This window comes from Myotis yumanensis, unplaced genomic scaffold (genome assembly GCF_028538775.1).
Source record: "Myotis yumanensis isolate MYYU_CA2020_CCGP unplaced genomic scaffold, mMyoYum1.0.hap1 SCAF_18, whole genome shotgun sequence".
Classification (NCBI taxonomy): domain Eukaryota; kingdom Metazoa; phylum Chordata; class Mammalia; order Chiroptera; family Vespertilionidae; genus Myotis; species Myotis yumanensis.
Window position 1 is genome coordinate 34,769,746 of NW_027223769.1, and position 15,202 is coordinate 34,784,947.

A 15,202-nucleotide genomic window follows, 5' to 3' on the forward strand; every position below is an offset into this window, starting at 1 on the left:
AGCCATTCATGTGAGTCCATCTAACTGCCTTCTGTGACCCCTCCCTATTATCCTCCCCATCCCAACAAAAATGGAAGGAAGGAAGGGAGGGAGGGAGGGAGGGAGGGAGGGAGAGAGGGAGAAACGAAATTATAGCAAAAAAAAAAACCACACACCAACTTTCCAAGATTTTCAGCACTGGGTAAAGAAATGACCCAGAAGGGAAAGTCATCACTGAAAATGGAGATGAGCCATTCCTGTGATACAGTAGGAAGGGGTGCAGGGGAGGAGGTAGCACACCTCCTCTGTCAACAAAATGTGGGCACATAACTACCAGTACTAGGTGCCTCTTCTTATTTCTACAACAAGGCATCAGGCTAGGGCTGCATCCCTGGGAGGGCCACTTAAGTCTCTTGTGCTATTGCTGCAATACCGTATCGGCCCCTTTTAGGGGGCCCAGGGCATTCCTGTTATCTGCTACCTATCTCTGGCTGTCTGGGAAAGAGAGGCAATCTATCCAGCTCAGTCAATGGGTAGGAGACTCCATGTGGAGAACTCCAAGTAGTAAGGGAATAATAAAAATGAGTAAAATAATAAATGATAGTCATTTGGACACCAGTGGGGGAAATGCTTTTCAGCAGAACTCCCCATCCTCCCAAATCCAAGGAGCCCTGAAATAATCTTCCAGGGCCAGGAAGCAGCTCTCCCTGCTGGTCACCAGGTCTGGGGAGAGGCTGTGATTTCTCAATGCTAATATCTCACCACTTCAGAAGAAATTAGCCAGAGCCTGCACCCTAGCGAGAGGGGCCATGGTGCAGAAAGTACCAAGCTGCAGGGGCTGGGCTTGTGCCGGCCATCCTCTCTCTCCACCACTCCACTCCTGGAACTGGGGTGGGGCTGGGGGGCTCGGGGCACAGGAACACTAGGAGCCAAGAAAGGGAGATGGACCACAGCCAGCCAACTGCTCCCAGACTGCAGAGGTGGCCCCATGGGAGAAAGCAAGGACAGCAACAACTCCAAGCATTTTATCTTCTCCCTGCCACCTCCCACCCAAGCCAACATACTTGCTAGGGCTAATTTTGGGGGACACAAGATCAGGGAAGATTCTGAAGAGAAAACTTTCCAATCTAGCTTGCAAATAGAACACTGCAGTGTGCCAAAGTATGCCTGGGTTCAAAGAGCAGCAGCAGAACCCTTTTCTCACCCAAAGGTACGCACAAATCTATAAAACATTAATGCCATAGCCACTCTAACGTGATGGAAAGTTAAGGAGGATACATTAAGGGACAATAAAAAATGCTTTAATATGTCTTTGAGGAACTGATTTCCATCTTGAAGATGGATTAGTCCACATTCAAAGAACTCTGGGTACTAACTGCATTGCAGTATAAAAGAAATGAAAGTGCATTAATACTGGCCTTTATTGTGGCCAACACCTCCTCCCACTGCCCCCCAAACCCACTCTAGGACAACTCATTAAAACAACCCTGTATTCTCTTTTTAACCAACAAACCCATAGATCCCCTGTTTTGTCAAATCTAGTATCTTTTCCCTTTGAGGTCAGGAAACAAAAGCAAGACTTGGGGCTGTAAGAAGGGCAGATAGCAGAAGGCGTGTCTCCCAGGCCGTCAGGTGGGAGCTAAGCTGTTCTTGCCAGGCTGGTTTCTACAGAGCTCAGGGTTAAGCCTCGAGCTCTATTTAGCAAGCACCAGGAGCGCTACTAGTCAAGACAACGGTTGGGCACCCCGTGCCACATTAATTCCCTGCTGGTACACGGTGTCAGTCATGTACATTGCAGTCGAAAATCACAGCTCCTCCCGCGATGCAGCACAGCTTATGCTGATGGGATTGGAGCACTGATCATCATGGCTGTCACAGCAAAGGGCACTCTGGTTTTCCTGCAGTTTCTTCTAGCTCAGAAATTCTTTTTTTATTTTAATGTATTTGTCTGGAGAGCAGTAAAACAAACAAGAAAAACAAACAAGAGTCCTTCCCTTTTATAGCTTCCCACTGTCTTAAATGTAATTTGTCACAGCACTCCTCTGCTAACAGTACTTGGGGTTTCACACTCTCTCCAAAACCTTCATTAAGTTTGAAAACGTTCTGACTTCACCCTGTCAGAGCTAACTTTACCCTGTCATCCTGCAGGATGAACCACTTGCCAATGTCACTACGGGTACGAGATAACTCAAAACACTGCTTAGCTGGAGTGACAAACACAAGCAACAGGAGGAAAGAGGGCAAGACCATTTTTCAAATACAAATTGCCCAAAACTGACAGGGAGCTCAGGCCTTTCACCCAGCCCATCCATACGGGGTGGGGGGGTGGGGGTGGGGGACTAAACCCTGCACTGTGGCACCCTCGCACCTAGAGTTAAAGGGCACATCAGAACGCCACTCCGTCCCTGCTTGGAACAGATGACTATGACGCCCATGCCCCTCCCAGGAGACTTTCGCCCTTCATGTCGAGCCAAACACAATGGACTGGAAAACTTGACCTGCAGGTATATCTTCTTTTTGTTTTTTTAATCCTCGTCTTAGGATATTTTTTCATTGATTTTTAGAGAGAGTAGAAGAGAGAGGGAGAGACAGAGAGAAACTCTGATGTGAGAGACACACATCTATTAGTTGCCTCCTGCATGCCGCCGCCCCCCCATCACACACACACACCAGGGCTGGGAGCCTGCAACCCGAGGTATATGCCCTTGACCGGAATCAAACCCGGGACCCTTCAGTCTGCAGGCCAACACTCTATCCACTGAGCCAAACCAGCTAGGCAGTATATCTTATTTTTAAATGTTTGTTTATAAGTGATAAATGCATATCATCAAATATCACACAGGCCCAGGAAGAATCCGTACACAGCTCAATGAGTCATTGTGGCAAGCTCAACCCATAGATCTATCGGTCACCAGTAAACCCACAAAAAGAAAGATGGAGTCAAATGCAGACAGAGGCACAGCACAGGTGGCCTGGATTTAGATGTGTGACCTTGAGAAAGGTTGTTTAACTACAGTAAACCTTGCTTCACCCAACTGTAAGATGAGCTGACTGTACTACAAAAACTCTAAGGCCAGCTCCAGACATTCCAACTCCATGACTGGTGGGAACAGGTAAGAAATTAGCACTGTCATTTCCAAAATAATGCGTACCTTGAACCACAAAAGAAATACAATCAATTTTGGTTTTGAAAGCAGCAGGCATATATTTTATATATAAAATTACCAAACCCACAAAGAATGAGAATGAAAATCAGAATCAAACATGAATAATGTTCTCATAGGAATGCTAGTTTCATCTTGCATAAAGGAGCAGCATTCTGTCTTCTGTTTTATGAATATCCATCTTACACTGGAAGGAGTACGTTTCTACATTTTAAAAAAGAAGAAGGAAGCACAAAGCAAGGAACTGCAGAAGTGCTGATATAAAATATCTGTTTAAAATTTCACTTTACTCATATTTGCCAACAATTTCTTAAAAGCATTCTTTGGAAGCTATCTAGATATAAATGCTAACTAAGTCTTTACTTCAGGAACATCTCAAAATTTCTAACTTCTAACAGAATAAAAAGTAGCTGCTGCAAATTGGCAAGACAGTGTTACTAGGGTGACTTCAAACTAGGCTGAAGGAAGATAAGTCACGTGCGGTCACCTCTGTCAGAGCTCCTGGTGCCGCCATTTCCTTTCCTCCTCACTGCCATCTTAGTGCCACCACGATGAGTCCTAGCGGGCCCGGCAGGCATGCTTGCTTATCTACATTATGCCACTCACTGCCAGAGCATTCAAAGATTTGCTATGAATACATTTTTTTTTTGTAGCAAAAAGAGCCATCCCCTGACTCTTTACTACCAGCCAGGCTAAAATTTCATGGGAAAACTGACGAGCTTCGAGTTAGGCAATTTGGGAAACCCCTACAAGTACCAGAAAGGAGAGCCTCTTCCCAGCAGCCCAACTTGAGTAGACCATGGTGGAGGCAAAGACAACCAGAAGCACCCGGGCCTCTGCTGTCTCCCTGAGCACCTGCTACACAGCCTCCCTAAACCAGAGAAAGAAAATCTGGCCAGAATCTCCCACCAAGTTTTAGTGTAAAAATTTCAAAGGAAGGCTGACACCGCTCATGCCGTCCAACCAAACATGTTATGCACGCAAAGCTGCAAGTAAAATGGAATTCTAGTTTGCTGCCCTCACACTTTTATTTCAGTGCAAGCCTTGTAAAATCGAAGGAGGAAGACTCCTTTTGCATTTTATGTATCTACATACCATATATCTAAACAATTAATATATTAAATGTCCCTCTTGGGGTTAAAAAAATATACAGAGATCTAGGCTTTTATGCTGCAAGCATAAATAAGATTTCTGCAAGCTTTATGGAATCTTCGTAGGATTCTAAACAGGACAACTGAGCCTTCCGATTTCAATGAAAAGACTGATGTGAAAATCCTCCTCTCCTCTAGTTTCAAGAGCATCTATTAATTAGAGAACAGCACTTGGTGAATACGGTAAACAACAGCTAGTGCAACCAGACCTGAAAGAACAGCTGGTTTTATAAATTTGATATCAAGTTAAAAGGTTTCTCCAATAACCATTCTGTGAAGATTCAACTCCTGGAATAGCTACTAAGGCCTTTTGAGCAAATTCTTCATGGTACAGTTTACTGTAAATATACACTTACTATAAATCTTGAGGGTTAAGAGCCTTTAAAAAGATAAACACACAAATCAAAGTTAAAATCTACTTGTTTCCTCTAAGTAACAGCATGAAGAAACAAAGGAATTAGCCCAGTCAAATCCAATTAATTTTAAAAATCAAGATTTCTAAGCTTACAATTACAAACAAGAGTTTTCCACAAGTAGCTGTGAAGTGAAATTGAACAGAAGGCACTAAAAATTATCCTCATTAGTGAATGAAAGCCCCAATCTATTGATCTTTTAGGGCAAAATCTTATCTTGTTAAAACATTTTTTCTTGTCTTGTTAAAACATTTTTTCTGGCTGTTACACAGACCATGAAAATATGTTCTTAAAAATAAACAACAACAGCAACAAAAACCACCTAAAATCCAGCAATTTTCTTTAGGAATAGAAAAATAAACTGACTGTAAAAGACAGTGAAAAGAATCCTGAACTCTTTTAAATATACCATATTTAGATTTCTTTTTTCTCTCAAGTGTCATTTTCATCTTTGACTAGTGATAAATTCATACCTCTCATTACCTTAAATTAACAATGCATAGTTAATTAAAAGCATGTGTTAAAATCTTCAACAAAACCTCTATTTCAAGTATATATAATCACACTTGGTTTCTAACACATACATGAAAGAACATATCCAAGAACCTTTGTTACACCTTTAGCATTTGCAGCATTCATTTTAAAGTCTGTTTTGCCCATTCAACCACAGGCAATTTTTCAACCTCTCACAGCTATATAAGTATGAGAAATACTTACTGTAGACAAAAGGATTCCATTTTCTTCCAGGGAACGTTCTCCACCCTCCTAGAGAACTCTTGTCTGCAGTCTGCAAATTCATTGCTGAGTTTTATAGTAACAAAGCTCTGGTGGCACAGACCTAATGTAAATGAAATGGCCCTGCAGCTGCCTTCAGAACCCAGCTCACCTCAACCGTGATACAGCTAATTGTTAAAAATGGTGGCTGAGACATTTTCCATACATTAAATTAAGGAGCTCTGATGAAGGCGCTGGCATCCACCCACTTCAGACAAAGGAAAATAATTTGCAACTGTACCGGGCATGGATAATTGAGTCATCTCCCATACAGGGTCAGTGTGAGAGGTTTCCTCCATCTTTACAAAATGCAAACCACAGCTCATTGTCTCATCTCAGAAATCAATTCTTTGCAATGCTGCACCGGGTCAGAGTTTTAAAGGAATCCTGGTCTTGGGTAAATCCAGACCTCCAACACCCAGACAAGCTAAATTCTCAGTCCCTCTCCCTTCCCTGAGCAGCCCTCCTCCATTCCCCACTTGACAGCTCCTCAAGTCTTCTTATTGTTAAGAGTACAGTAAGTCCCACACCTCAGAAGGCAGCTAAATCTCTCAACTAGGTGAGCAATTTCCAAGTCCCCATTGAGAAAAGAAGTCCAGACCTTACTGGCCCCATGATACAAATACATTCCTGCGATAAAAAGCTATACATCACTGTAATATGCATATACAACAAGAAAGCTGCTTTTTAATGCTAAATTAAAAGCATTTTATCTCTGATATTACTCAAGGCATTAAAAGTGTTATAGGCAACATTTACAATTTTATTACCCTCTGGATAATGCTTGCATGACTTAGGAAGTTTTCATTTCACTTATACAAATCACATTCTCTACACCAAACAATCTGAAATATATTTAAAGGACTCACAGAATACTCTTATGAGGATGAATTTTAAAAAGTAACTTTAAGAATCCACATCTTTGATGTTACTATTTCTTTTTCATGTAAAGCCTTATGCTAAAGCATTTCCTGGGAGATAATTCCAGATATCTCTAATTCTAATAGTACTTTTTCCCTGTAACAAAATATAAATGACTGAATTCCTTGGTAAGGTATCCTACACACACACACACACACAGTCATCTACAATCCCAAAGAAGGATCTGGTTTTAGCAATGCAAAGAAACTCTACTTCAATATTTTATCTCAAATAAGAATTGCAGTTCACATGCATCTTTTTAAAAGAATCCTAAAGAAAGTCCGCACTATGTACTACTTAAAGATGAAGTCTGCAAAAATCCTACATAACCATTTAAATCTTTAAGCAAATACCGCTCTGCCCCACCCAACAGATTTTTTTTAAACAAAAATATTAGAATGACAAGGCACAAATCTGAACAATTCTCAGGAGAATCAAGTACTTTTTCTATCAAACGAGTTAAATGCCTCTGAATTTTTCTGAACATTTTAAACGAACCAAGACCCTGTCTTTCAGAGGTACTACAACATGCTGTCACTCTATTTACTAGGTGCATTTATCTTCATTTCTTTACAAAATACAGGCAAAGGCAATCCTACCTGCAGCTCTCAAATTTAAGGAGTTCCAGACCGGTGGCTGCTGTTGGTCACTGCAGCTCTTCCATTCCTTGTATGTGGGGATGAGCTCTGTTAGAGCCAGTGCTCAAGTTTTTCCCACTCTGAACAGCCAAAAGTGGAGGGTGGTGGGGAAGGAGGGGTAGGAAAAGAGAAGAGAGGAGAGAGAGAAAGAAGAAAAAGGAAAAGAGAACACCCTGCAAATGTTGACATGACTGAAGCACTAAAGAGTCCAATTAGACAATGAGATTGCAGGGCCCCTTGGAAAAGGGTGCCTTGCAGCCCCCAGGGCACAGCATCATCATTCCTTCTGCTCTACACAAATTCAGAGAAGTCAGCCATCAGTTTGAAGGCACAAACTGATGGGAGTAACAGTTTATAGGTTACAGAAGGGTATTTTATTGTTAACGGACTGTACCAAGTTAAGATTTAAGAGGGGGAGAGACAACATGTAGGCAAGAAATGTTATGATACTCCACCCCCCTACCCCACTCCCCCACCCGCGGCGACCCAAGCTACTGCAATTACTCTGATGTGAATTTTTGATGACTTCCGACATCTTGCATGGTTAGAAATCGCGTCAGCTGTCATGTTTGGTTAATGTGGAAAATGCATTTGCTGCATTGTGATGCAGTGCTGTAGCCACAGATTGTTACCCCAGTTGTGAAGCTGGTCCCTTAACTGAGCAGCAGGAATTTGCACATGCCATGATGCTAAAATAAATGGTAGTTAAAAGATTTTATACAGCAGCAGGCAGATTCTGCCATTTTAGCCTACAGAATGTGTAGCTCCAACATACACAAGCACCTCAGATGACTGCGCCCTCGTCAACTGCACCGTCCTCCACACAGAACAGCAAATTCACCATCTTAAATGTTTGGCCTCTCAGTAGTTAAAAGGTTTTGATACTGTTTAAATAACTATTCAGATCAATTATAGCTTTGAACAGAAACGAGGTTATTTGCATCTCAGGAATATACAGCCAATGAAACTGTCAGTGACAAAGGGAAATGCAGACCTTTTATTAACATATGCTCAGCTCACTGTCACTTCTTTATACAACATTTAGGGGGAAAATATATGATGTGTAAGTAATGAATATTCCCATTATACTGTAATGGTTTTTAAAAGTGTTCCTCAGAGGAAGATTTTTCCCTCCATGTTTTAATGTATAGCCTGAAACTTAAAGCCTACATTAAAATACTAACATGTGTTTTTCACTGTCGCTAAAAGAAATTCAATGCAGCAAACAACTATGCAATTACAGGGAAGCTTGTGAAGAAGCAAAGATGAAACCGCACTAAGACACAGGCGCCACATGATTAAAGTAAGGCAGGCAGGTAGTGGACTGTCATTATGGTACCGACTGCAGAAGAAAAATCAAGAGAAAGACTCTTTCATCTTCAAAAACAAAACCCACAAACCCTATGATTGCAACTGCTGGTTGCAGAACCAACACCGACACTGCAGAACCCGGAGGACACATGAGGCTTTCAATTCTTAAAATATTTTAAACAAATATTAACTTGGCTACCTGGCATCTAGAATTTGGCTTCTTAAGGTTCTTATTCATCTAGAATCATCGATTTGGTATTTAAAGCAGAGCCAAGTTACAGATTTCATTGCTTTAAAAGAAAAACAACTAATATAATTAACCAATATATCTTTCAACACAACTTTTGCCAATTAAGTGCTCAGAATTGAGATGTTTCAGACATTTTATAAAAACGAGAAAGCTATATGAAAGAGAATGAACATAGGAACACATTGGTGCGTGAACAGTGAGTAACAGTGAAAGAACTTATGTTACTAACATAAAAATCAACTCATGATTTCCTTTGTTTTATTCATTGTGATAGCACCAAATGCATAATTTGGAGGTGCATGTGTTAACAAGCACTGTGTAAAGCTCAAGAGCTTTCTAGTTTTGTTTTTCCCCCTAACTTAAAATTAACAGCACCAACAGTGCTATTGATGCCATAGCAGATGTCACAGTGGTTGTAGCGAACATTCAACAATTCAAGTTTTTTTTTGTTCCAGACCCAATACAAGGTACCACTAGCAGCTGAGAAACTGCACAAGGAGGGAGGGAGAAACCGTGTGTGTTGGGGGTAGCTTTGAAATTAACCAGGCTCGGCTTATGCTCCAATTACTGAACAAAAGACAATCCTGGGGGACCTCTTTCTGAACCAGTCCAAGAAGCAAACTCTTTTGTTTGGGATCAAATAAATACTGCATTGGAGCATAGTGGATATGCAGCAATAAGAGTTTCTGCCTGGGGATGGAAGGGGCAAGAAGAAAAAGAACCCACAGACCCCAGTGTGGTTACAGTCCAACCATTTCACCAATGGTTAAAACCTATTCTCTGAGGAAGCCCTGTGAAGTTCACTATAGGTGAATGAGAAAACCCCCTTTTATATATATATATATATATATATATATATATATATAATTGATTTTTTACAGAGAGTAAGGGAAAGGGATAGAGAGTTAGAAACATCGATGAGAGAGAAACATCGATCAGCTGCCTCCTGCACACTCCCTATTGGGGATGTGCCCGCAACCAAGGTGCATGCCCTTGACCGGAATCGAACCCGGGACCCTTCAGTCCGCAGGCCGACGCTCTATCCACTGAGCCAAACCAGTCAGGGCGAAAACCCCTTTTAATAACTAAGAAACAAAACAAAACAAAAAATTCCTCATTGAGTTAGTCACTATTAAGACACTCTTCTTCAGCAGTACGCCCAACAAATAAACTGAAAGGATATTTATGCTAGAATAAATTGTACACCAGCTCAGACTCCATCTCCCTCCAATCGAGGAGTATCCCAAGGAAAGCAGATTCTGCCTGCAAAAAACCTCGGAGCAGAGCGTACTGAGAGGTGTTAACTAACCTGCCTCAGACCCCAGGTGCCTGAATATGTATGTGAAGGTTGTAAACACTGGAAGGAAGCCACCTTATACCTCTCCGCTTGTTTTATCCTCAGCTGAACATAAAGTGGTCCATTCCTATATGCCTATTCAGTAGTCCCTTGTTTAAATTTGTTTTGTCTTTATATAGCCCTAAGCACCAAAAACTAAAAGAGAAAAGGGAGACAACTCCTGGACCCAGCAACCTATATAATAAAAGGCTAATATGCAAATAGACCGAATGGTGGAAAGACCAGTCACTATGATGTGCACTGACCACCAAGGTGCAGACACTCAACGCAGGAGCTGCCCCCTGGTGGTCAGTGCGCTCCCACAGGGGGAGCACCGCTCAGCCAAAAGCCGGGCTCACAGCTGGTAAGCACAGCAGCAGTGGCAGTAGCCTCTCCCACCTGTGGTAGCGCTAAGGCTGTCCGACTGCCGGCTTAAGCCCACTCCCCCCAGACCTAAGCTATCCGTCGGACATTCCCTGAGGGATCCCAGACTGCGAGAAGGTGCAGGCCCAGCTGAGGGGACCCCTCCCCCCCCCCCCAAGTGCAAGATTTTCATGCACTGGGCCTCTAGTTTATTAATATAAGGAATAAAAATGGGCTTGCTTATCAAATGAAAAGATGACATCTAATCCTTTTTACCAAAGGGGACCAACTTTTCAAAATCCTCTGCACACTGCACCATTCTGCATATAACAGCAGCTAACTTGAACATCACTAACACACTATATTAAAAAATCTAGACACCCACAAGAGTAAAGACAGATGGATCTTACTGCTACAATGGCCAAAGTGTATTTAGGCCTCTGTGTATTTGAAAGATCTCCAAATTTCAGGTGAAGGCTTGAATTTTCAAACAGTATTCCATATAAAACTCCAACAAAGCATGCCTTTAGATAGTTCCTTCGAATCCTCTGTAATCTTTCATAAAAAAGTTTCAAGTGCCCTAACCAGTTTGGCTCAGTGGATAGAGTGTCGGCCTTCGGACTAAAAGGTCCCAGGTTCGATTCTGGTCAAGGGCATGTACCTTGGTTACGGGCACATCCCCAGTAGGGGGTGTGCAGGAGGCAGCTGATCGATGTTTCTCTCTCATTGATGTTTCTAACTCTCTATCCCTCTCCTTTCCTCTCCGTAAAAAATCAATAAAATATATATTTTAAAAAAAAGTTTCAAGTGTTATTTCTATTTTCATCTCTCTATAGATTCTCCCCAATGAGTCCATTAAAGAACTTCCCAGCAAAGTACATGTATAGGACCCCTCAAAAGTTTTCCTAAAAAGTAGGAACAGTTACTCCAATTTAAGATATTCAGATTCCAAAGACTTTCTGACCTTCTCCCTCATACAATTAATTGGTTTGAAAACTTTCTGAGTAGGAAGGAAGGAAAAATATTGGAAGATGGCTCCAATTTCCACAGGCCCATACCTGAAACACAACAAGGACGAGGAGACATTTTTGAAGGTATGACATTAGTATCCTACTTTTTTTACCTGTTTTCATTAATAAACAAGATTACAGAGAAATAGAGAAAAGGAAGCCATTGAAATTCTGTGATTGAAGTAGAATTATAATAATCACCAGTGAAATTATGTTCAAGTGAACAACTGGAAAGCTCTTAAGTGCACTGACAATATGCAGGGCGGAACCCGGAAATCAAACTTTCATAGATCCCTAGTGAGCTCTGTCTGCCTTCTGCCAGGTTCACTGGGCTGCTGGGAAGATCAAGTAATATCACTGGTAGGAAAGTGCTTTCAAGAGTTAAGAACGAGAGGCCATGCAGGTTGAGCAATTAACCGTCCCCGAGTCTCCAGCCTTCTGAGGCAGAGCTGGATCCTGGCTGCCTTCCCAGCCCACCATCACCATCCTCCTCCTGGCTCCTCTCTCCTCGCTGAGACCTGGTTCCCTTGCCCAATGCTACAGACTTCTCCCATATATTTATTTTCCCTGCCACAAGTCTCACCTCTATACCAGTGGCTCTGGACAATTCTGTCTGGGGCTATTCTCTGAGCAGTGTTTCTTATCCTATCGCTCAATGTTTCATCGTGATGTCTTCCCAGAACATCAAAAACTTATATGAACTCTCAACGCTCAATCTAGTTAATCTTCCTAATTTCCCAGCCTTGACCAACAGCGCCAATCCTCCTTGAGTTATTTCTGAACCTCCTTCTTAAACCCAAGGGTGATGTGTTTTATCCCAAACGACTCTCATACATCACTGCTTCCTCTCTTTTCTCAGCCACCAACCTGGTCCTGGCCGTCATCACCGTAGCTGGATTGCTACAAGTCTCTGAAAGACATCTCAGCAAGTCTCCTTCCACTGGCCAAGCCACTTGCCACTTCCATAAGTGTTTCCACACCCTCCCTGCTTCCTGTTTACATTTACCTGCTCCAAAATTTTCAACAGCAAGTACTGCCTACACTCCACTGCTTGGCAGTCCCTCCTTCCACATTTGAGGCCCTCTCCCCGACAGATTTTATTTCTTAGCATATAACCTACCTTAGGTCAGGTTCTTACTCTCATATCCTCCTTCACTTCATGCAAGCTAAACCCATTTAATCTTTCAAGGCCTATTCAGATCCTATCTACTCTAGGGGGCCATCCTCATCTACCCCAAAATTCATTCATCAGCACCCCCTCCCTCTCCACTGAACCCCCATGGCATTTAGTAGAATCTCATGTCACCCCCATTCAATTTTGCCTGTCACTCACTGTACACTGTCTTGGACAGCTTAAACCTATCATAGGAATGTTAGGCTTGGTTCTCCAGGTAGAAGCTTTCAGAGGGCAGTATCCGAAATTTATTTTTATTCTAATCTTCATCAGTGCCTACCATAGTGCTGTTCTTACAAGCACTCAACAAAACCACTTCACTGCCTAGGGTGTTCACTAGGCCCCACCCAAGGCAGATGCAGGCAACTACTTAAAGGGGCACTACATATAAATGTTACTTTTGCTCGTTGTTTGTTCTTCCAAATCTCTTCAGCTCCCTGAGATAAATGCTGCCTTAGGGAGTAAGAGAAATGCTGATGTGGTTCTTGGCCAATGTGCAGAGGCACCAAACTCTTCTTTGTGACTAAGCATCATTACCAACAGTATTCAATTCTCAAAGTCAGCTTCCTTCTCAGTTGCATCCAGAGCCAAGGCGTTTCACGGAAAATGAAATGGTCCTGGCTAAAAGTCAGTGTCGTGGAAGTCATAGCTGATAAGTCCGCCAACAATGAAAAAGCAATCTGCTAATTTTATCAGGCATTTCACCTTGAGTACCATTCTAAGTGAGGACCACTGCCCGGGTGTGCTCACAAACCAGAGTGTAGAGGTGGGCTGGAAGCTTAGCCCACATGAGTGAAAGTAATTTCAGAAGTAAGATTTCGCCTTAGCCGGTTTGGCTCAGTGGATAGAGCGTCGGCCTGCGGACTGGGGGGTCCCAGGTTCGATTCCGGTCAAGGGCATGTACCTTGGTTGGGAGCACATCCCCGGTGAGGGGTGCGCAGGAGGCGGCTGATCGATGTTTCTCTCTCATCATTGATGTTTCTGACTCTCTATCCCTCTCCCTTCCTCTCTGTAAAAAAAAAAAATCAGCCGAAACCGGTTTGGCTCAGTGGATAGAGCGTTGGCCTGCGGACTGAAAGGTCCCAGGTTCGATTCCGGTTAAGGGCATGTACCTGGGTTGCGGGCACGTCCCCAGTGGGGAGTGCACAGGAGGCAGCTGATCGATGTTTCTCTCTCATCGATGTTTCTAACTCTCTATCTCTCTCCCTTCCTCTCTGTGAAAAAATCAATAAAATATATTTAAAAAAAAAATCAATAAAATATATATATTTTTTAAAAAGAAGTAAGATTTCCACTTGAACATGTTTTCAAGAAGTAGTTCCTCAGGAAATACAGTTACTAATGGGAACAGGCTAACACAGGAGGAGGAAGCATCCTCAAATATTCATTCCTCCAGGGCAATTCATACTGCAGTCCCAGGTTTCAGAAACTCAGAATGATGAGAAAGAGCTCCAGCACACACGTGCGCGCTCTCTCTCTCTCTCTCTCTCTCTCTCACACACACACACACACACACACACACAGCATCTATCAAGCCTTAGTATTCAGATACAGGGAACAAATGATTTTTGGCAAGGACTTGTAGACTATATGGAAAAGTTCTATCTTAGTAAAAAATAAGTAAAATAATAAAGTATATGAAGACTTAGAGTCATAGCCATAAAATTTCAGGGGTAATTAATTTCCCCTGTGGCACAGATTAAGAAAATAAGGCTTACAGGGCTCTTTGCACAGCACTATGGGACACCACACCAAGAAAAGCTGCTCAGGTGTGCGCCAGAGCCCAGATTTCAAGTTATTACATTGGGGGGGGGGGGGGGGGGGGGGGGAGTGGACACAAAAGAACGGCTTCCAGCTTGCTAGTTCTTGTTACCAATGTACTTTACACAACAGATGTATTTATTACCAGGTTGATTGTAAATAGAATTCTTTTAGACAAATTCTATTTTAAACTGAGCAGGGAAGCTGTTATTTAAAGGAGTACTAAAGCTCAATATGGCCCAAGATTTCTTTTATAAATGCAGATACTGAGTTTGACTTTGCTTACTAAAGCAGGCTCCGTCATATTATTAATATTATTTTAGACTAAAGACACTAAAACCTTCATTTTCATGTACTTTTTTTGCTATACACATTTACTATTTCTGCTATTAGCTGGAAAACACTGATGAGGCCAAAAACTGATTTAAAAAAAAAAAAAGGACTCCTCAATAGAAAAAAAGAAAATTACTAAAATTATCCAGCCCTCAATGATTTAAACAAGGGGAAACTGTATTCTGTTATCTGGTCAGAATTTCAAATTCACTGACATACAAAATAGAGGTTCCTGAAATTTTCCTATGAAGAAAAATTGTAGGCAGAGTTCTATTTTCTCATTAATCCCTATTATAAAGTTGAATATGGCATTACTCAAAGCAATACATAAAATTTGAAATCAAGATATAATAAAATTATATTCAAGAATGCAGCCTTAAAAAAAACCACAGAACCAGAGTAAAATTATATGAGAAATAACAACGAAGTGAATTTGAAACAGAAAACATGATGATGTCCTGTAGGATGCTCATCCTACGTGAACAGGGGAGAGAGGAGAGTGGAGGCAGTGCCTTGCATCAGGACGGACAGCCAAGGTAAGTGAGGTAGGAACTTTGTCTACCCCAGGAGCTTATACTGTCCTATAATGAAACACCACGCAGGCCTTCATCTCTGTACTGCACC

General features: G+C 42.0%; 1 protein-coding gene across 3 annotated transcripts in view; it reads right to left on the reverse strand.

Annotated features, from left to right (window-relative positions):
• NUP93 (nucleoporin 93) overlaps positions 1 to 15,202 on the reverse strand; it is an 82,436-nt gene that overhangs the window by 40,405 nt on the left and 26,829 nt on the right. Inside the window, exon 1 of one of the 3 annotated variants that reach the window (XM_070397910.1) lies at positions 7,002 to 7,371. The exons of 1 other annotated variant lie outside the window; for it this stretch is intronic. The gene's annotated coding sequence lies outside the window, so the exon portion shown is untranslated. Of the gene's footprint in view, positions 1 to 5,424; positions 5,446 to 7,001; positions 7,372 to 15,202 lie in introns of those variants that run through there. One more of the 3 variants, XM_070397911.1, reaches the window with a different exon arrangement.